This window comes from Carlito syrichta, unplaced genomic scaffold, assembly GCF_000164805.1.
Source record: "Carlito syrichta isolate Samal-C Ts95f unplaced genomic scaffold, Tarsius_syrichta-2.0.1 Scaffold305755, whole genome shotgun sequence".
NCBI classification, from domain to species: Eukaryota; Metazoa; Chordata; class Mammalia; order Primates; family Tarsiidae; genus Carlito; species Carlito syrichta.
Genome location: NW_007249851.1, coordinates 469019 through 491783, shown reverse-complemented (window position 1 = coordinate 491783; position 22765 = coordinate 469019). Strand labels below are relative to the sequence as shown.

The 22765-nt window shown below is 44.9% G+C and overlaps 1 protein-coding gene across 1 annotated transcript in view; it reads right to left on the bottom strand.

The window, feature by feature from the left end:
* TRERF1 (transcriptional regulating factor 1) overlaps positions 1 to 22765 on the bottom strand; it is a 223193-nt gene that overhangs the window by 122119 nt on the left and 78309 nt on the right. The window contains exon 3 of the mRNA XM_008062571.2: positions 11341 to 11423. The gene's annotated coding sequence lies outside the window, so the exon portion shown is untranslated. The remainder of the gene's footprint in view (positions 1 to 11340; positions 11424 to 22765) is intronic.

Below are 22765 nucleotides of genomic sequence, written 5' to 3'. Positions count from 1 at the left end.
AATGCCAGCCTTTCTAATTCATCCACTTTAGCAATTCATTACTATTCAGTATTCATATTTTTTATCTGAATACAGCCTACATCAATGCTTTCTCACACATGAAAGATACTCAGTGACTATTCACGGGCTGATTTATTTTTCCAAACACATTCCTTTTACATTCTGAGTCCCTTTCCCCTTCTGCCTCAATGGTGAAATCTGTCACCTTCTGAGCAGTGGTATTCCTTCCACTGGATGGGATACTTTCTTATGTCATCCTATGACTACAAATGTCTTCACATTTCCATTATTTTCTTTCTTTTTTTAAAAAAAAGTGTAACACAAGCACATAACTAACAATTTGGAAATGAGAAAAAAAGAAAGAACAAATCTCTCATAATCTCACCAGTCTAACACAGTCGATGTTACCTACATATTTTCTCATCTCCTTTACTAGAGATACACATTTTGTACATAATTGTAAATCAGTGAATATGAGTTTTAGTATCCTTTTACACAACATTAAATATATTCAAAAATATTTAAAGCAGTGTGTGTCCATAGCCCAGTTTCAGAAAGAGAACTTTAGCAATCACCTAGGTAACCTTCCTTATGGGGGGCTCCTCCATCCTCTCATCAGTATCCTGAGTTTTTGTCTATGACCACTTTGTCTTTTTCTAAATTTGGTCATATGTGTATGGATATCTAAATACTATATCAATAATTTTGCATGCATCCAAACTTTATATAATTGGCCTCGTACTGAATGTGCTCTGCAACTCGCTTCTTTGCTGAATGTATTTCCTGAGATACTTCTGTGTTGTTGTATGTGGCTACCACTCATTTATTTATTTATGAATCAGAGTCTCACTCTATCGCCCAGGCTGGAGTGCAGTGGCCCACTCATGGCCACTGCAGCCTCCACTTTCTAGACTCAAGCAATCCTTCCACCTCAGCCTTCCAAGTAGCTGGAACTAGAGACACACACCACCACGCCCAGCTAGATTTTTGGTTTATTATAGATATAAGGTCTCACCAAGTTGCCCAGACTGGTCTTGAATCCCTGGGCTCAGGCAATCCTCTCACCTCTTCCTCCTCACAGGTGTGAGCTACCACACCTGGCTTCATTCATTTATTTTAGCAGCACAGCTATACAGCTGTTTTCCATAGTGAAACAATATTATAATTTATCATTTCTGCACATAAAATTATATTGTAAATATCTTGTCACATTTCTACATATCTTTAAAATAATTATTAATTATAGTGGAGTATTATGCTGAGAGACTATTTTATTTTATAATTACTCAACTGTTGGACACTAATTATGTGTGTGTGCTCGTGTGTATTTTGTATATTTATCATTTTTTTGTTTTGTTTTGTTTTTTTGGAGTCAGAGTCTCACTCTGTTGTCCAGCCTGGAGCGAAGTGGAATGATTATGGTTAACCACAGCCTTCACTCCCTGGGCTCAGGCATGCCTCAGTCTCTCGAGTAGCTGGGACTACAGGCACACGCCACTACACCCATCTAATTTTTTCTTGCTGTGTTGTCTAGGCTGGTCTTGAACTCCTGGGCTCAAGTAATCCTCCCGCCTTGGCCTCCCAAAGTGCTAAGATGATAGGCATGAGCCACTATGCCAGGCCTGTACTTACTTTGTAAATAATGTATTAGGGAGCATCATTGTCTAAATAGCTTATTAAATTTTTTTTAAATGGGAGATGGGAGAAGATGGTCCACAGAAGTAGCATTACTGGACCAAAATATATAAATGAATACTATGGCTCTTCCATATAGTGCAAAATTGTTTTATAATGCTGCAATACCACCAGAATTGGGATTTATCATTAAAAATGTATTTTTAGCTAGTATGTTAAAATGGTAACATATTTTCCTGCTGTTTTAATTTGCATATTTCTTATTACTATTGAATTTGTCCATTCTCTATATATTTGGTTAGCACTGTATTTCATTATCTAGTTGAGTGTTCTAACAAAGTTTTAGTGCTTTTCTTTTTAATTTATGTCACATTATAAAGATGTTAATTTTGTCATGTTCCTGACAGTCTTTTCTGAATCTATTGTTTCCCAGTATATATATTTTTTACATGAAGAAAATATTCTTCCATTTTCCTTTAATTGCTACTCTTTTTTATTGTTTTTCTTTTGTTTCTATTCAATATTCAATTCTATAGATTTCCTATGCCCCTACATTTTGTACTTTAATTGTTTAATCCATCTGTAATTCATTTTGATGAAGCCAAAATGATTTTTTCCAAATTGCTAATGAGGCATCAGAATTATTTATTGGATAATTTCCCCTTCCCCGTTGATTTGCAATGACTACTTTATGATTTATTAAATTATTTATGTGAGGGTCTATTTCTGAACTATCCTAGTTCATTTATCTGCTTCCTCCTTTTATGCCAGCACAGTGTTTTAATTACAAAGACTTCATATTGTATTTTAATATCTGGTAGGTATTTTAATATCCAATAGGTCTAACTCCCTGCCCCCCAAGATCATTTTTAGAATTCCCCTTGATATGATCATCTACTTAGTTTTCCAAACAGACTTAGGACCATCTTGTGAAATTTAAAACATCCTGATGGGATGTTCAGAGGAATGGCATTAGACTCATGAACTAATTTCAGAAGAATTCAAATCCTTTGTTTTAATCCTACCTCCTAGAAATAGGATTTTCAGTTAAACTCTTTAAGTCTCCTTGGTCTACAACCAAGCAATCTGTAATTAATAACTTTATCATTTTTTTTTACAATATTTATTTTCCAAGTTACTATTTTATGACTTTCTGCATTGGCTAAAACTTGAAGAAACGTTTACCTGTGCCAGCTAGCTTTGCTCCTAGTGGTAACCAATGATATTTGAGTGCTTCCCCAGTGAGTATAATGAGCAATGAGTTGGATTGTTTAAGGAACTCGATCTTCCTTAATGGTCATTTTATATATTCCTTTTCATCAAGTGGTTTGTAAAAAATCAGAAGTTGAATTGACAGAATGCACTTTTGGATTAATAAGATTATTACATAGATTTTACTTAAGTAGTTGATGTGAACCACATGAAAATATACATATATGAAGTCATTCCTGCATTCCAGGAAAAGAGTCTATTTGGTTATAGTAAATATTCACTTACGCTATTGTTGAAATAAACTCACTAGAATTTTATCTAAAATTTTTACTTTTCTAAGTGAGACTGGTGTAGAGTCTCCCTTTGGGGACTTGCCAGCTTTGATATCAGGGTCATGTTTGCTTGAAAGAAGGATTTGGAAGTTTTCCATCTTTTTTATAAATCTTGGAACAGTTTATATAACACAGGAATTATCTGTTCCTTGAAAATTTAAAAGGATTTTCAAAGGCCTTTTTAGATCTTAAAATATGCCACCTGGCATAGGGGTGTGTGTGGGTGTGTATCCATGTGGACATAGCCATGTTTGTATACATTTAAAACGACATGTAAGATACTGGTCTCTAATGGAACACTTTTCCTATAATGTATTACCTGTCTTTCCCCCCAAAAAGAGAGCAAATGCCAAAGATGATGGGGTGTAAAGAAAAAAACTCATTTTCCCGGGCTGTGGCTCTAAGAGCCTCCTTTTTAGAGACACATAAAGAAGGCTACAGAAGGTGATCAGGGAATATTGAATGGTGAACCATCCAAATTTCATTGAGGCTGACCAAGTTTGGCAGCCACAATTTTAGCACTGAAATATGGAACTAGGAAACCTAAGATCTAAAAAGACAAGGAGACCCCTTATCTAACCCCTGGTCACCTCTAGCTCTGTGGTAAAGATCCTCCACTCTACTGTGCCATCTCCAGATGTAGAACACCTCACCTCTTCCACAGCAATACAAGCATGTCACTCTAAGGCTTTCTCTCCTGCAGAGGCCCTGGACCAATGACACTGCAAGTGCTTCACGGGGGACACAAAGATTTAGAGTTTTCGATGGAGTGTTTGTGCTCTCCCCACCTAAATATAGTAAAGCCCTAACCTCTAGTGGGATGATATTAGGAGGTGGGGCCTTTCAGAAATAATTTGATTTAGATAGAATCATGAGAGTACAGCTTCCGTGATGGGATTAGTGCACTTATAAGAAGAGGAAGAGACACCAGGGCTTCCTCTCTCAGAGTATGCACAAGGAAGAGATCAGGTGATCACATAGCAAGATGGTGGTCACCCACAAGCCAAGAGAAGAGACCTCAGGATAAAACTTACCTTGCTGGGCACCTTGATCTTGGACTTCCCATACTCCAGAACTGTAAGAAATAAATGTCTATTGTTTAAGCTACCCTGATAGGCCAGGTGTAATGGTTCATGCCTGTAATCCCAGCACTTTAGGAGACTAAAGTAGGAGGATTGCTTGAGCTCAAAAGTTCAAGAACAGCCTAAGCATCATAGTGAGACCTTGTCTCTACAAAAATAATTTAAAAATGAGTCAGGTGTGGTAGCATGCATTTGTAGTCCCAACTACTTAGGGGACTGAGGCAGAAGGATTGCCTGAGCCCAAAAGGTTGAGGCTGCAGTGAGTCATGATCATGCTATTGCACTCCAGCTGGAATAACAGAGTAAGAAGAAAAATCCACATTGAGGCTGGGTGCCATGGTTCACACCTCTAACCAACACTTCAGGAGTTTGAGGCAGGAGGATCATCTGAGCCAGGAGTTCAAGATCAGCTTAGGCAACATAACGAGACCTTGTCTCTAAAAAAAATAAAGGAAAATTATTCAGGTGTGAAGGTGCATGCCTGTAGTCCTAGCTAGGAAGGAAGATCCCTTGAGCTTAGTAGTTTGGGGTTACAGTTAGCTATGATCCCATCACTGCAAAAACAAACAAAAGTACACGGAGCTATAGCTCTGCAGATCACAGCTCTGTAGAGTGAGATACGCCTTGAGAGAAACAAGTAGTAAGGAAGTCTGAACAAATTAAGAGTCTGATATAAGCAGGACTCAAACGATGACGCTTTGAGCAAGCATACAGTTAAGAGGGCAATAACTGTAGATGTGAGCATGCCATAGAGTGGTCTTCTTTTTCTGGAGAAAGACATGTCTGAGTTCATGTCCTCGTTCACAGAGGATCCATGAAGTGTTAGAGAACAACGAAACGTTAGGATTAGGACACCTTTTGCCAGTCAGGGTGATGAGTGTTAGGATAGTCCTATAAGTCCTACTATGCAGGGACTCTGAAACTCACTTTGGCTCCAGGATTCCATGACTTCATTCAGGATTTCACGTGGGCAGGAAAGCAGGCTTTCTCTCCCTGTCAAGGACAGAGGAATTGCCTTCACACCAGCCACAGCCTAACAAGGAAGCTTAATTTCTGGCTGGAAGGCAAAACGTGTTTGTGGCAAAGCCAAGCAGATGTGTCATTGAAGCAGAATGAGTAACGATTTGTTAGTCTAGATGTCAGGGGTGGTTGGGTGTATGTTTGGGGAATTTTTGTTTGTTTTTTGTTTTGCGTCTGAGTCTCACTCTGTCTCCCAGGCTAGAGGGCAGTGGCGTGATCACAGCTCACTGACTTCTTGGGCTCAGACAATCCTCTTGCCTCAGTCTCCTGAGCAGCTGGGGCTATAGGTAAGCACCATCACATCCAGCTAATGTTTTGATTTTTTGTAGCTACAAGGTCTCACTGTGTTGTTCAGGCTGGTCTCGAAATCCTGGGTTCAAGCAATCTGCCTGCCTCGGCCTCCCAAAGTGCTGAGGTTACAAGTGTGAATTACCATGGCCGACCTGTTTGGGGATTTTTAGTGACCCCAAAAGGCATCTTAAAAAGTCATGCTATTTTGTCAGCTCCAAGATGCAATTTCCGCTACAAATACTAACACTTACCAGCAACTGACTGATGTGTACACTGCTTTTCTTGCGAGCACCCCTTCCTTTCTGGGGCTCCTTGGACCAAACCAAGTTTTCTGCGAGCATGTGTGTGTGTGTGTGTGTGTGTGTGTGTGTGTGTGTGTGTGTGTGTGTGACAGAGAGAAACAGAGAGAGAACTGTGCACACATGCACACACATGCTCTTCCACCCACAACAGCATACCATACAACTGAAAGCCAGAATTGAAGGGATTCATCATTTTTCAGGTTAAATTGTGGAAAAAGAAGAACAGTCGATGCACCTTTTAATTTGAACTGCAAGGTTTTCTTCCAACTCTTGGAAAAATAAACTAACAATTCTAAGTTTGTGACCGGAGGGTAAACGACTCCTTTACAAAGTGAATTGGATTTTTCAAGACTTGTATGTAAATAAATTTTCCCCCACTTCAACCTACAAATCCAATCAAGACATGACTCTAGAGAATTCCTGGACTCCAAGCGAGGCTTCAAAAAGTAAGAGACTGCCGGGCTCGGTGGCTCAGCCTGTAATCCCGCGCCTTTGGGAGGCTGAGGTGAGTGGATTGCCTGAGCCCGCGGGTTCCAGACCCACCTGGGCAGCGAGACCTCATCTCTACAATAAATAAAAAAATCAGCTGGGCGTGGTAGCACATGCCTGTAATTCCGGCTACTCAGAAGACTGAGGCGGAAGGATCGCCAGACCCCAGCAGGCAAGGCTGCGGTGGCCAGGAGCGGCCACTGCACTCCAGTCTGGGTGACCGAGTGAGACTCCAACTCAAAAAGAAAAAAAAAAAAGTAAGAGATTTTCCCCTACAGTTGCATATTAAGTAGATAAACCTATATCTTGCAGGTGGGTCCCCAACACCTGTTATGGACAGGTATAGGGCAGTATCCATCCCTGATGTTGTTTTCACAGGTGATATCAGCAAAAGAAGCACCATGTAGTCAGTTACTCCCTAAGTGGAGTGTTTCCAATTCAAAGATCTATGTTTTGTTCTTAGATTATCTCCTTTCTACTACTTTGGCATTGAGATGGTCTTTTTATAAAATTTTGCTGGTGAATTTTAGAGTTATTTTTGTTTGTTTTGTTTTTTTGAGAAAGCAGGATTTATTGACAGGACAGAAAAGGTCCCACAGTGGGAGGGGATCCAAGGGGTTGCCCTAGAGTTTTAAAAATGTCCCATCTCGGCAACAAAACAAAATAACTGGGAGCCCTAGGTCAATCCCACCAAAGCACTTTTGAAGGGGTTACTTTCTTGGTCCAGGCAATTTCCATTTGAGAACCACTGAGGATAGCATTCTCTGAGCCAAGGAATTTAGAGTCAATCCGTTCTCATCTACATATCAAAATGGTGATTTGGCAACAAACAACCGACAGAAAATTGGAGTCTAATTTTAATTAATACAGGGGAGGGGTTGAAAAATATATGGTCTTTAAAGTTCCTGGTCCCTCTGGAACCGTTTCCTCTTGCTGCATCCTACACGGTCTATCCCACCGTGCTCAAAGCTGCTTCCTCCTGGTTTGAACACAGGTGATATAGCTTTGGGGGGCCCTGCTCTCCCTACCATTAATCTGGGAACCCCATATCAAAACACTTGAGATTCTGAAAGTTCAGCCCTATGGCATGAGCACTTTAGAAAATGATCCACCACATTCTGACAGCTGAAATTCTATGGAAATAAATGCCTGATACTCGTGTCATACTATCGCAACATCTCACTCAACCCAGATGACCCTAAAACCCACCGATCCAGGAAAGCCTGACTATGTGGATAGTTTGGGAAACCAAAATCAAGGAGGTCACTCATCCTTCCAATCTCCAAACTGAGAATAAAGGAAGAAAATTAGATGGGAGAGGCCATGATATGTCATCAACTTAGATTTTTCAACTAAGAACATTTAACATGTTGCTATACATTTTTTTCCTAGAGATTATACCTATTTTTAACTTAATTGCATGCTACTCAAACTGTTCTATATTTAGGCTTCTCCCTAAATTAATTCTAATAAAAAAAAACACTTCAGTAAAAAAAAAATCCACAAACACTAAATATTTTAATACCTTTATTTACCTCATCTCTAACAGAACTAATCAGTGGCAGATAATATATTTGTTGTGAAGGGAGTTAATTTCCTAGATTAAACATGTATATGAACACATAAAGGTGACAATATTTGAGGATATATGATACTAATAAAGGTAGCATTTATTGGGCCAGCCACTGGGCTAAGCACTTGACTTGGATCACCTCAGTTAATCCTTATAGCAAACCCATCAAGTAGTTGCTATTCTTACTTCAATTTTATAGATGAGGTTATAAATGAGGAATCTTATTACTATAATTTAATCTCCACCAACCCAGAGTTTGAGTTCAGCGTTTACTCTGGCTATAAAAAGGTTGAATAAGCAAATTAGAAATTAAACAGGATTGCAGAAGGCATATTTAACCTACTAGAAGGTCCGACATTTTAAGACAGAGAAACAGATGCTAATTGGTTCCAGAAGGATCCGTTTGGGCAGATTCTGCCTAAAACTTCCGCTATATGAAAACACTTTAAAATTCAGATTTTACTAGTGAAGAGTGGGCTTCCTGTCACTATCATCCCAATCGTTAGTCCAAATGAGTAAAGTTTTACTCAATTTGAAGATGAGATGTCAGTGGCATAGTGGGTCAGCGGTTGTTCCCAATATCCATTTTCCTCCTCCCCCTAGAGCTCTACACACCTGTGTCAGCCCCACACTTCCCCTGCCCCCCAGGGCGGAAGCCAGCCTGAGGATGAATGGACATGGGAAAGAATGAACAGAGATGGGGGGGAACCAGGTGGTTTAGGATACTGTGGAGCTGCTGGTTTACACTTATCCTGCAGTCCACCTTATCCCTCCCTATTTGCAGATACATGAGCGGATTAATCCCCTGTGTTGTGAGAGCCCCTTCGGGTTTGGTTTTCTGGTATTTACAACCTGAAAGCATCCAAACGGATCCATGTAAAACTAGAGCTCTCTGTGGTCTGAAGGTTTGTATCCTCCCAAGATTCTTATGTTGAAATCCTAACCTCCAAGGTAATAGTATTAGGGGTGGGGCTTTTGGGAGGCAATGAGGTCTTGAGGGCAAAGTCCTCAAGAGTAGTGACCTTTTATACAAGAGGCCTGAGAAACGCTCCTGGTTCCCTCTGCCATGTGAGAACACAACAAGAAGTTGTCAGTCTGCGAGCTGGAGGAAGCCCTCACCAGAATCTGATCATGCCGGCATCCTCATCTCCATGTCCAGCTTCCAGAATTGTGAGAAATACATTTTAGTTGTTTATAAACCCCTTGTCTACGGCATTCTGTTATCACATTCTGTTATCACAGCCCGAGCCCGAGTGGACTAAGAGAAATGCGGATCCACTGGCTTTTCCTGGCACTTGGTTACATTTGGCTTTACACTGACTGGTTCTTAACTGTTTCAAATGTTTTGTGTTGTTAATTTCTGAGGATGTAACAACAGACTTTCAAGAAACACTTTAATGAATGAATGCATAACCTTGGGCAAGTCACTTGCCTTCCCTGGGTCTTTTCAACTGTAAAAAGAATGGGGCAACCCCTTGGGGTCCCCTCCCACTGTGGGAGCTTTTCTGTGCTCTCAATAAATCCTGCTTTAAAACAAAAGATTGAGGGGCTGGCAGGGTGGCTTACACCTGTAATCCCAACACTTTGGGAGGTCATGGCAGGAGGATCACTTGAGTCCAGGAGTTTGAGACTAGCCTGGGCAACATAGCAAGACCGTCTCTACAAAAATAAAAAATATTAGTCAGGCATGGTGGTGGCATGGGCCTATAGTCCCAGCTACTCAGTAGGATGAGGTAGAATGATCACCTAAGCCCAGGAAGCCAAGGCTGCGGTGAGCCTGGGTGACAGAATGAGACCCCATCAAACAAAAGCTCCAAAACAACGGCAACAACAAAAATAAAAAGGATGAGGATTTCTGCTGCTTCTACCAGCCTGCAAAGCCAACGGTTCTATGCAGCTGACCTCATAATGCAAAGTTTTACTCACTCAAACAAATACAAAGCCCTCTTTTGATTCCAAAGTAGAACCATCCCTTAGAATCCAAGTGACCTGCCTCAGCTCTGTCAGACCGGTGCTCTGTAGATCTGCCCTCCATCCTCCTCCCCTCAGCTCTGCCCCTTAGAGGCTCTGCTCTCTGTGGACAGCATCCATTGCCTCCCTTGCCTTCCGGCTCTGGCTGAGTCGGCCTGATGGAAGCACCGGCATCGGGAGATGGATCTGAGAGGGAAGGTCCATGAGGATATTGATTCTCTTGGCTCTATCCCAGCCATGCTGCTGTAGGTTGACTGCATGCCTCTACCAGAAACAACCTCCTCTGCTTCTGTTTCCCATCCTGATAACCCGTCCCTCCATCTTCCTTTTAGGCCTAGTCATAGCTCCTGCCATCGCTGGCCCCGGAGATGCTTCAGCATTCTTTGATCATTTCTTTTTTTTCTTTATTAAAAAAAGTGTTAAAAAAAAATAGACATGGGGTCTTGCTATGTTGCCCAGGCTGGTCTCAAACTCCTGGACTCAAGTGATCCTCCCACCATGGCCTCCCAAAGTGCTAGGATTATAGGTGTGAGCCACTGCACCTGGTCCTTTGCTCATTTCTCTGACCTCGGTCTGCACCCTTATAACTAGTTTCTTCAGTAGACTCTCTTTGATTGCCCCATTTGAGTGAGCCATCTGTTTCTGACTGGCCCTCCAGGACATAATGGCTTAAACAGATCAAAATCAGGCCCAATAAAAAGGAAACCAAAGCAATCAATTCTTAGTCCCACATAAGAGGAATGGAAAGTGTGGCACATTCCCAGAAAGCAAAACCACACACACTGAAATAATCGAATCGACACCACCACCAGCCTTCCCCACCGTCACCAAGAATGTGTGGAAAAGAACCATCTCCTGCTAGAACAGGATGTACACCTAAAACAAAAATTTCTAATTATATTTACACACAAATCTTGAGGGCTGGCAGAAGAAGCACAGCTGTGTACCCATTTTCTAGAAGGACAAACTGAGTAAGGACGAGATCATAGGGCCAGAGCCGACAAAAACACTAGAAATGCCGCAGGGCCAGCTAAGGCTCTTTAGTCCAGGAATTGGCCTCTGGCAGGTTCTCGGAGTTTCTCACAGTGGCCTTCTATGCAATAGTTCTCCAGAGATGCATCCCACCATTTTTAATTCCTTCTAAACACTTCTGGGGTTGCCATCCACAAACAGCCATCGAATCCTTAACTATCCGCAACAACTCAAGCAAGACAGGACAGGATGGCCCCACCCCCTCCAGGTGAGGTTGAAAACTAAAATGTGGATCCACCATCACCGACCATTTTCCAGTATAAGTTTCCTAGAAATCTATGGGTGTCCAGACCCACTCCTCCCCTTCTTAAGGCGTTCTCCACACCACAGGGGTCAAAGAAACGGTCTTATGACCCTTTTGTCATGAAATGTTCCAATATCGAGAATTTCCAAGAAGCTACCTGTTTCGGGATTAAGAGGCTTAATCTTTCAAGGTCGTCCTGCTTCGGTGTCTTCTTCCTTCAGCATCCTCCACAGCCAGGGCCTGCAGGAGTGACCCAAAGAGCACATTCAGGATGCTTGGCCCCCACATGGAAATGGGCAGTAGCAACTGAGGAGAGACTGGAGAACTGACCAAGGATGGAGCCCTGAAGAACCCAATGGCTCGTGGAGGAGGACCCAGCAGAGGCTGCTGAGAAAGGTCCCGAGGGAGCAGAGGATTTAGAAGAGAAAGACATCCAACTCCACTCCCCGAGCAATTCAGGCTCTTTCCCTCACATCCCACGTCTAGTCCATCAGAAAATGATGTCAGCTTTAAACTGAAAATTATCCCCAGACTCCACAGCTCCATCACCTCCACTGCTACCACTTTGGTCCAAGCTCACAGCATTCCCTCACGAGGTTAGTGCAATAACCCCCTAGCTAGTCTCTCCACTCCTACACTTACCTTTCTATAATCCTGGCTTAGGTGCTGAATTGTGTCTCCCCAAGATGCCTGTGTTGAAGTCCTAATCTCTCATATCTCAGAATGAGACATATTTGGAAACAGGGTCATTGCAGATACCGGGGCATACTAAAGGAAGGTGGGTCCCTAATCCAATACGACTGTAGTCCTTATATAAAGGGGACATTTGGACACAGGCATACAAAGGGAGAACACCATGTGATGATCAGAGGTGTTCTATCACAAGCCAGGGAACTTCCAGGAGCTAGGATTGAGACCTGGAATAGTTCCTTCCCTTGAGTCTTCAGAGGTAATATTGCCCTGCTAACACCTTGAACTTGGACTTTTGGCTTTCAGACTTATAAGACAATAAATCTCTGTTGTTCAAGCCACCTAGTTTGCCCAAGCAAACTAATACACCATGCTCCCCCGAGTAGCCTAAGTGACCACTTAAAAATCACTTTTCAGCTCGAAATCCTCCGATCATATTTCATCTCTCTCTGATTGAAAGCCTAAGTCCTTGAAAGGCCTACAAGGTTCACACAACTTGGCTGAGCCTCTGCCCTGATGAACTAAGACACCTGACCTCTTTTCCTACTGCTCTGGCCTTTCTTAATTTCCTTCTGCTACAATGTCTGCCTCTAATACCCCAAGCTGGCTCCTGCCTCAGGTCCTCTGCACTTGTTCCTCCCCTCTGCCTGGAACACTCATCCCCTTCAGGTATCTGCTCTAATGTCCTTTTCAGTGAGGCAAACCCCTCCTCCTCCCACCCCAGCACCCTTTCTGTCTCCCTTCCCTGTAGTACTTTTCTTTGTAGCCTTTATCACCACGTGACGCAATTTTTTTTAACCCTCTTCTCTCCCACTAGACTGTGAACTCCTTGAGAGCAGGGACATGGTATTATGGCATGCCCCAGAGCCTGGCACATAGTAGGTGCGCAAGAAATAGTGGTGGAAAGGTTTATTGTAGAATCAAAGAAGCCCAGAGAAAAGAGCATTGCAAGAAGGAGGAAGTTGTCCACAGTGTCACAAGTAGCAAAGAGCCCAGAGAGATAAGGACCGAAGTGTCCGTTGGGTATGGCAACATGGAAGCCGCAGGTGACCTGAGAGAGGGCAGTTCCTGAGGAAGGTGGGAGCCCTCTGCAGCAAAGCTCACCAAGCCTCTGCCCTGAGCCGGACAAATTCCTCACCGGGCTATGTCAGCGAGGGTAGATTCTTTCCAGATGTCCATCATGAGAGGAGGAGAAAAGAAGATGTGAGGTAGAGAAGGATAAGGGTTTGAGGAAACATTGAAGGGTGGGGTCCCAGGGACTGCAGGAAGCAGGGGGACCCCTGGACTAATAGAGGCTTCTCTCTGGCCAGGAGGAAAGACATTTCTTTTTTTGAAAGAAACCAAGTAGAAATGAGTCCAGATACAGGTCAATGCACAGGAAGGGAGGCAGGTACCGTTGAGCAATTCTTAGTGAATAAAAGAGCCAAGTTGTTCAAGACCAGCCTGGGCAACAGTGAGACCCCATATATGGTTGTGTATATATATATTTTTTTTCATTTTTTTTTGAGTTGGAGTGTCACTCTGTTGCCCAGACTGCAGTGCAGTGGCACGCTCATAGTCACCCCAGCATCAACCGGCTGGGCTCTGGCGAACCTTCCCCCTCAACCTTCCACGTAGTGGGGACTACAGGTGTGTGCTACCACACCCGGCTAATTTTTGATTTATTGTAGAGACGAGGTCTCACCAAGTTGCCCAGGCGGGTCTCGAACCCACAGGCTCAGGCAATCCACTTGCCTCGGCCTCCCAAAGTGCTGGGATTACAGGCTGAGCCGCTGAGCCTGGTCTATTTTTTTTTTTTTTTTTAATTAGCTGAGTGTGGTGGCATGCACCTGTAACATTAGCTACTAAGAAGGCTGAGTTTAGAAGATTGCTTGAACCTGGGAGTTTGAGGCTAAAGTAGGTTATGATCACACCACTGTCGCAGAAAAAAAAAAAAAAAACGAAGCCAGATTGTCTCCTGGGTAAGGAAAGGCGGACAGGAAAGGGTGTGCAATGGAGGTGGGGCTGGTGGGGCATGTCCCACTGTGGGGTATCATGCAAGTGCAGGCGTGGCCCTAAAACTGAGCACCTCCTTGAATGTGTGCCCTGGGTGCCTTACTTGTCCCAGTCTAGTCCCTGATGGGAGAGACGGCTGGCTGCTGACCAACATCACTAAGGGTCCTGCTGAAACTAGAGGCCATGGTTTCGAGAGACACAATCTGCGTGGCTGTGAGGTGTTTTGTGACAGCCCTTAGTAGCCAGGGCTTAGGAGAAGGGTGTTCTTAAAACTGAAGTCAAAGACCTCCATACAACTCCATCCCATTTTCGTGAAGGCTTCCTCATTCTCCTGGGCTCCCAGATTCAAAATATCTTACTCCACTCTCCCAACTCTTCCCAGTCAATCACAAACTCATGCCCTTTACCCTATTTGTTGGACATCGACTAAGTGCTGGGTGTGCTACAAGTTAGAATTCTCACACAGCAGTTCTGTGAAGTGTTTTCAGCCTCTGTTTTTTATTTGTTAAGAGATGAGGTCTTGCTATGTTTCCCAGGCTGGTCTTGAACTCCTCGACTCAAAGCAATCCTGTCTCGGCCTTCCAAAGTGTTGGGATTACAGGCATGAGTCATAACCTGCCTAGCCTTTATTTATGGAGGACAAAACGGAGGTTCAAAGAGATTAAGTAACTTGCTCCAGGTCTCAGGTAGCAAGTGGCAGAGCTGAGATCTGAAACCTCCCACTTCTCTTGTCTTCTTTCCTGAACATGCTATTAACACCCTAGTCTAAGTCCTCAACGTTTCATTTGTAAAATTCAACATGATAAATGTCTTCTAACTTACTTCCCAGCACTGCCCACTCACAGTCCACAAATGCAGACTGATCTTGTCAGGCGTTTGTTTTTGCCTATCCCCATGCCATTCCATTGGCTTCAGAGACCCCTGATATGAGAATTCTGAACTCCACCACCATCCCCAGGATCCTTCCTGTATGACGCACATGTCCTTCTTGGATCATGTTTCCCACACACAAGATTTGCCACCCTTGCATACACTTTGACAGACACAGACAGATACACTCTCTTCTTCTTCAAGAGAAGAGTTTGAAACGTGAGCAATCCAGTTCACAGTGACCCGCAGAATAGTCAGGCTGGGCACAGACGTAGGAAAAAGAACATTCTATTTCTGGGAAGTCAGGGGTTGGACAAATCCCCTTTGATCATCACCTACAGATCATCACCCAACAGTTCTGGTATTCCCAGAGCCACAGGGGGAGGATGGCTGGGAGAGGTGACATCAACTCAAGGGCCATCAAATCGCCCCAAACAGACAGAAGGGCAGACCTGGATAACAAGAGGCCGAGAGAGAACTATGGGCTCAAGGGGATACTGTCTGCCAAGATGCCCGGTAAGAAATCAAGTTCTACCTGGACCAGCAGGCCCAGAGGGACAGTATGATCCTCAGGACTTAGCTGAAGTGACAGGAGCTCTGGGATGAAATCTTGACCTTACCACCAAGTTCAGCCTTAACCTCTCTGAGTCTGGTCCTGCATGAGCTCATGTGACGCTTGAATCAAACCAGAAGTATATGAGAGCATTGAGCAAAGTGCCTGGCATTACATAAGGGGCCCACTCAGTGCTGCTCCCTCCTCCCTTCCAGCCTTCAGACCTCACAGCGCTCTCCGCCCTCACTAACAGAAACAACTACAGGAGCTACAGAGCCTTTCTCAGCGAGAAGGTTTGCAAAGAAAGATGGCAAGAGTCAGCAAGAGAACAAACGGGAAAAGCGCTGGACCCGGTGAACGCTCGGGTTTCAAAACACACAAGCCTTCGAGCCTCTGATCATACCTAAACAGGAAGTTTGTGACAGACTTAGAAAACATGCACGCACAACTGCAGGAGGCTGCACACTACTCAGAAAAGATCAAATCCAGCCCCTTCTGGAGGGAGGAACAGAAGGAGTGCGCCTAGCCGATGTCCCAAATGTAACAAGCATTTCCCAGGGGTCAGGATGCACCCCTGCCCCGGGTTTCTCCTCACCCTGGGCACCGGAGGGATCTGGGTCAAAATGTGTGGAGCTGCTCTGGTTTCCAAAGCCAGGATGTGTCCAGTCCTTCCCACGCCTCCTTCTCATGCCTACTCCCTCAGGTGACAAGGACAGCAAGCACTCCAAAAGTCCTTGGGGGGTCTGGATGACTTAGGTGTGTGGGATCATTTTTCAGCTGGAAGATCTGAGCACAGAAAGGGGAAGTGACACAGAGCTCCCACAGAGCTCCTGGCCTCGATCTGATCTCCATCTGGCTGTCCCCCCAGTGCATGTTTCATCAGGCCCCACAGCCCTCCACAGTGGGGTCCTCAGGATGTCATTTTTTCTTCTCTAAAAGCCTGCCTTTCCAGGTGCAGTGGCTCACGCCTGTAATCCCAGCACTTTGGGAGGCTGAGGCAGGAGGCTCACTTGAGCCCAGGAGTTCGAGATCAGCCTGGCCTCGTCTCTACCAAAATAAAAAAAATAACATAAATTAGCCAGGTGTGGTGGCATGTGCCTGTTGTCCCAGCTACTTGGAAGGCTGAGGCAGAAGGATCACCTGAGCCCAGGAGGTCGAGGTTGTGGTGAGCTATGATTGTGTCACTGCACTCCAGCCTGGGCAACAGAGTGAGACCCCAACTCAAAAATAAAATAAAATAAATAAAATCCTGCCTGGCACTAACATTTTTATTTGCACTGTCCACATCCATACGGAGCTCAATAGCTTCAGTTCATTGATTCGTAAGCACAGGCAAAATAGGGACCAACAAAAGGGAAAACCAGGAGGCTCCTTTGCCTTCATTCACAATCTCCCAAGCGCCTGTGGATTGAGCCCTGCTTTGAGTCACTGTTTGGTGGCCGTGCTCCAGTAAATATTTGGTAAATAAATAAACAACATCAATACCGTTCCTACTGTCCTCCCCTCACCTGGTTATGCCCCACTTGTCTCTGATTCACCCTCAGCAAAAAGAGATTCCTGGTTCCACCCTTCCGAGTGGACGGCCCAGTTACACACGCAGTCTCCTGACTGCTGGCTCTCCTGCCCGCCTCCACTCGGCACCTCCTGCAGTGGTTTCCCCGCCCCCCCAAGTTAGGTTCCTTTTTATAAAATGACTCATTTAGGAAGAGACAAAACCAAGAACTTCAATGGTAAAGATAAAACAGCACCAAGACTCTAAACACCTCCCACTCTGTGCAGAATTTAGATCCGATAAAGCCTCCCCACACCGGCCCTCCTAATTTGGGACTTACGGTATACACGGTTCTTCTAGCAAAGACACTTCCAGTAATGTCTGCTCTCTCAATGTTTCAGTGTCTTCTTTACAAACAGAGATGGCCTCAGGCCTCCAGGCAGTAGCTTTTTCAAAATGAGGGAATGAGGAATTAAAGATGAAAGTCCATGCTTTCAACTCCTGGGTCAAAACATTAATTATTTGATGGGTTACTACATTTATGAGTCTGATTTATTGAATGCAGGACGTCGGCATCATCTCATGGGCCTAATGAGAATTATGGGGAGTTTTTCATAAAGAAATAAGACTTCTTGGTATGTAAGAAGTTTACAACATCTGTGAGCAGCATTTGGAAGGAACACAAAATTATATAATGAGAACCATAGCATTTTAGGGCTAAAATAAGCAATTAGGATGATCAGAATTCAGGGGTCTCAATGTTCGCTTCATTTTTGAAAAACAGTATTCCCAGGCTCCACTCTTCAGGATTCTGATATGTTTGGTCTGGCGTGGGGCTCTGGCACCAGATATTTTCTAAGTTTCCCAGTGATTTTTAATGTGCCTGCAGATTAAGAAAGCTGAGATCTAAAAAAGAAAAAAATTAAGGCACAGTCCCAGATTGCACAGCCAGAGACAAAACTAGAACCCAACCCCCAGTGTGGTTCTACAGTTTGGCTCAGGTTTTTTTTTTTATATTCACAAATTTGTTAAAATTTTTTTTTCTTAGCAAGAAGAGAGGGGACTAACATAGGGCTGGTGACTTTTTGTTTTGTCCAGCAAAGATATTTTATAAACATCCACCTTTTATTTTTTATCATCACCATTTCCTGACATGTCACTTGCTTATTTGTATGCCTGCTACCCCAATCCCCACCAAAAAGGCAACACCTGATAGTAGCTGGCCCCTCTCCGCAGTTCCGCTCACCTTTTCTCACCCTGCTCCTTGTGACAAATCCAGCCAAAACCCAGGCCTCAAAAACACTTCATCTCCTTCTTTCCCTAACCCCACAGATACTTATTTCTGAAAGTCCCTTATGTAACCACACACTACTTCCCAGTCTCTCCAAGCCCTCCTTCACCTTCCTGGTGACCTACCCACGACAATATCTAAATAAACTACCACCACCAGTGTTTAGAATTTGCTGTTCCACACACACTGTCACTTCTAAATGTCTCCCCAGTCAAGGATACACTGACAACTGTTAAAAGGGGCTGCCTCTGAGAAGCAGAATTAGTGGGTGGGGGTTGGGGGCGGGTGTGGAGGCCAGAGCAGGGAGAGGGGCTTTATGTCCTTCATTTTGAATTTGGGGCAAGCATGTGCTTATTTGTTTGTTTGTTTTTGCTTGGTTTTTGTTTGAGTTGGAGTCTCACTCTGTTGCCCAGGCTGGAGTGCAGTGGCATGCCACCGCAGCCTCGACCTACTGGGCTCAGGTGATCCTTCCGTCTCAGCCTTCCAAGTAACTGGAACCACAGGCATGCGCCACCATGCTCCACTCATTTTTTTGATTTATCGTAGAGATGAGGTCTCGCCAAGTTTCCTAGACTGGTCTTGAACCCCTGTGCTCAGGCAATCCTCTAACCTCTGCCTCCCAAAGTGCTGGGATTACAGGCGTAAGCCACCACGCCCAGCTACATGTACTTTTTTTAATGAACAAAAATCTCTCTCTCTCTCTCACACACACACACACACACACACACACACACACACACACACACACACACACACCAGGTTACAAAATACATCTTTGGTTTGCTTCCACTCTGTAAATACAGAAAATTGTCCAGGAAGTTTATATAGCCAAGTTCTAAATGTAAATGGTATCTGGGTGGTGGGATTATGGGTGACATTACTTTCACTTCCCTTTCCTCTTTGTTATCTTTATTATGTTTTATTTATGTAATAAAGGAGTAATGAGAGTTTAAAATTTGAAGCAAAGGCATCAGAGCAGGTCACAAACTGGCGTACAGAATCATCTCCTTTTTGTAAAAAGAGGGAATTTCCCTATCCAGGCCCTCCTGACTTTGTCCTGCCTGTGAGTGTCCTACTACTGCCACTGACCCGACCTATCCCCAGGCCCTGCTGGTCCCCAAGAACAAATGCCAAAGAGTCAAGCCCTTCCAGGACTGTGTCTGGCCTCCTCAGGCCACAACCCCCCTCCCCACAGCTCTCTCTGCTCCCCGAGTTTCAGCCACATGGACCCGGAGGCCCTCTCCCAAGCATCTCCTCTGATACCTGTCCCTATGTTTTCGAAGGCTGTGCTCCTCACTGTCTTCCTGAGTCTCTACAAGGGTGAACAGACACACACAATCCAGGTAATGTTCAGACCCACAATCTGTAGATCAGGAGCCCAGAAACTCTTTAGGTGGGGTGCAAACTGTGGGATTCTCCATAGTCCCCAAGGCTCCTCAATGTCTTTTTTTTTTTTTGAATTGGAGTCTCACTCTGCTGCCCAGGCCGGAGTACCATGGCACACTCACGGCCACCACAGTCTTGACCTGTTGAGCTCAGGTGATCCTTCCACCTCAGCCTTCCAAGTAGCTGGAACCACAGGTGTATGCTACCACACCGAGATTTTTTGATTTATTGTAGAGATGAAGTCTTGCCATGTTGCCCAGGCTGGTCTAGAACTCCTGGGCTCAGGCAATCCTCTCACCTCTGCCTCCCAAAGTGCTGAGATTATAGGTGTGAGCCACCACGCCTGGCTCCCTACTGTCTTTTTTTTTCTCTTTTTCTTCTTTTTTGAGTTGGAGTTTCACTCTGTCACCCAGATTGGAGTGCAGTGGCCGCTCCTGGCCACCACAGCTTTGACCTGCTGGGCTCCAGCGATCCTTCTGCCTCAGCCTTCCAAGTAGCTGGAACTACAGGCGCGCGCTACCATGCTTGGCTAATTTTTGATTTATTGTAGAGATGAGGTCTCGCCAAGTTGCCCAGGTGGGTCTCAAACCCGCGGGCTCAGGCAATCCACTCACCTCAGCCTCCCAAAGTGTGGGGTTACAGGCTGAGCCACCAAGCCCGGCTTCCCTACTGTCTTAAGAGGCAAAGAAGAGGGGTGAGGAGGTGTTCCAGGCAGTAGACAGAACTAGGAGCTCCAAGGCCTGGAGGTCAGAGGGTGTGTGATGTGTTCTGGGAAGTAAAGGCATTTAGGGCATCCGGAGTGTCTCCTTGCATGTCCAAGGCCTAGCAGAGAGAAAACACCAAAGAAACTTACTAGCAGCAAAATTCACAACTCACGAGGGCCAGCAAGGAGAGGCCGAAGCGAAGAGCACGCCACCTTTCATCTGCTACGCCTCCTTCAAAATGCTTCCCCACAACTTGATCCGCCCTTCCAGTGTCTAGGAGGATCTAGGCCAACAGGAGTGGGTGGAAAAATAGGAATAGAGAAAACAGAAATGAGGTGAAGCAATATCACCCGGAGGCAGGCTGAGGTCCTCCCAGAGAGGCACTGAGTCTTTGTAAGTAGCCTGGGGTGACTCTTGAGATGGGGAGACATGATGCTCAACCCCTCCTCTTGGGGTCAGCTCAAAGGTGAAGGACATTTGCAAATTATTCAAACTTCTAGGACCCTTGAGGTACATTTTTAAAGAATTTTGAGACTTTGAAACCGCTCAAATATGGACTGGCTGTGCTCGACCAGATGCATCTGTGGCCTGGATGAGGCCTTCTGGAAAATCCTATGGATGCTGCTGGACTAGCTTTCAACTGCCATCCTGAAGAAGGAAGCCTACCAGGCTCATGCCTATAATCCTAGCACTTTGGGAGGTCAAGGTGGGAGGGCTACTTGAGCCCAGGGGTTCGAGACCAGCCTGGGCAATATAGCAAGACCTCATCTCTATAAAAAAATATTAAAAATTAGCTAGGCATGGTACCACACACCTGTAGTTCCAGCTGCTTGGGAGGCGAAGGCAGAAGGGTCTCCTGAGCCCAGGAGGTCAAGGCTACCTGAGCCCAGGAAGTCAAGGCTATGATGAGTCATGATCATGTCACTGTACTCCAGCCTGGGTGACAGAGTAAGACCTCAATTCAAATATATATATATACATATATATTCTGCCTCCTCAAATGGTCACTTCTATTGTGAATGACTGTTTGGTGTATGATTTGCTCACCTGCTTGAAGAAACCCGGCTCTGCAGAAACGTTTTTGTTTTATTTGGGGTATGTGCCTACCTTCTCTTTCCCAAAACCTCAACTAGACTAAACTACTGGGCTCAGCTCTAGCTTCTGCTTCTTCTCTACCCTTTTAAAAAACAAAAATCCTGCCTGTTGGTTTTCAGTGAACTTTTACTAATCAAATAGAAAGTCAGTTGTCAAATTCATCAGCTTCTACATGGGACTCCTGTCCCATGGCTACGGTCCTCATTGGGCCCCAGGGACAGCTTCCTCTGAAGGAGTTCCTTCAGGCCTCAGAGTGGCAATGGCTTCCCCCACTGTAGGTCCCTGGATGCTGTACCATCCCTTTCGATTCCCTTCCCCCTGCCTACAGCTCTATAAATAGTTACTTTCTCGGTAGCTCAAGCCTGTAATGCTAGCACTTTGGGGGGCCAAAGTGAGAGGACTGCCTGAGCCCACAGGTTCAAGACCAGCTGGGCAACTTGGTGAGACTTCCTCTCTACAATAAATAAAAAAATTAGCCAGGGGTGGCACATGCCTGTAGTTCCAGCTACTTGGAGGGCTGAGGCCGATGGATCACCTGAGCCCAGCAGGTCAAAGCTGCGATGGCCATGAGGGTGTCACTGCACTTTAGCCTGGGCGACAGAGTGAGACTCCAACTCAGAACAAAACAAAACAAAAACCCCAAATGATTTCAAATAATGTTTTGTCTGGGTGTGGTGGCTCACGCCTATAATCCCAGCACTTTGGGAGGCTGAGTTGAGAGGACTGCCTAAGCCTACAGGTTCGAGATCAGCCTGGGCAACTTGGCGAGACCTTGTCTCTACAATAAAAACCAAAACATTAGCTGGGCATGGTGGTGCGCACCTGTACTTCCAGCTACTTAGAGGACTGAGGCGGAAGGATCACCTGAGCCCAGCAGGCCGAGGCTGTGGTAGCCATGAACGTGCCTCCGCACTCCAGCTTGGATGACAGATTGAGACTCCAGCTCAAAAAAAAAGTTACTTTATTAAAGTCTCTTCAATTAAACTCTTTGTGTGAGCAAAGCATTCAAAGGAAACCCAGGAACTAAGAAAGATGGATTCTCATCAGAGACGTTGGAGATGTACTCACTCAAAACAGCTGGATGTTACCCCAGGGGATGGTGGAGTGACACCTGCCACCAGAGAGGGCTGGAATACATGGAAACGGTCTCATGGAGGAAGTGAGATCTGAGTTGGGTCCCCCAAATCGGGTTCAACTGGGTCAAGTGGAGAGGAAGTGGGAAGACCATCCCAAGCAGTGGGCCAGCACACATGTGGCACTGACCACAAGGTGGGTGAGGCACCACTATGGAGGAGTAAGATGCTGGGGCAGGAATTGGTCTGATCCCAACCCTGTCTCCTGTCTGCTGAATGACTGGGTAGCTTACTAACCCCTTTCAGCCCCATATTCATCAGAACAGGATGAGGATGAGGATAATAAGGGTACCTACCTGCTAGGACTGTTGTAAAGATTTTAATAAGAGGATGCACATAAAATGCTCAGGGCCTGCCGTTAATAAACATTATT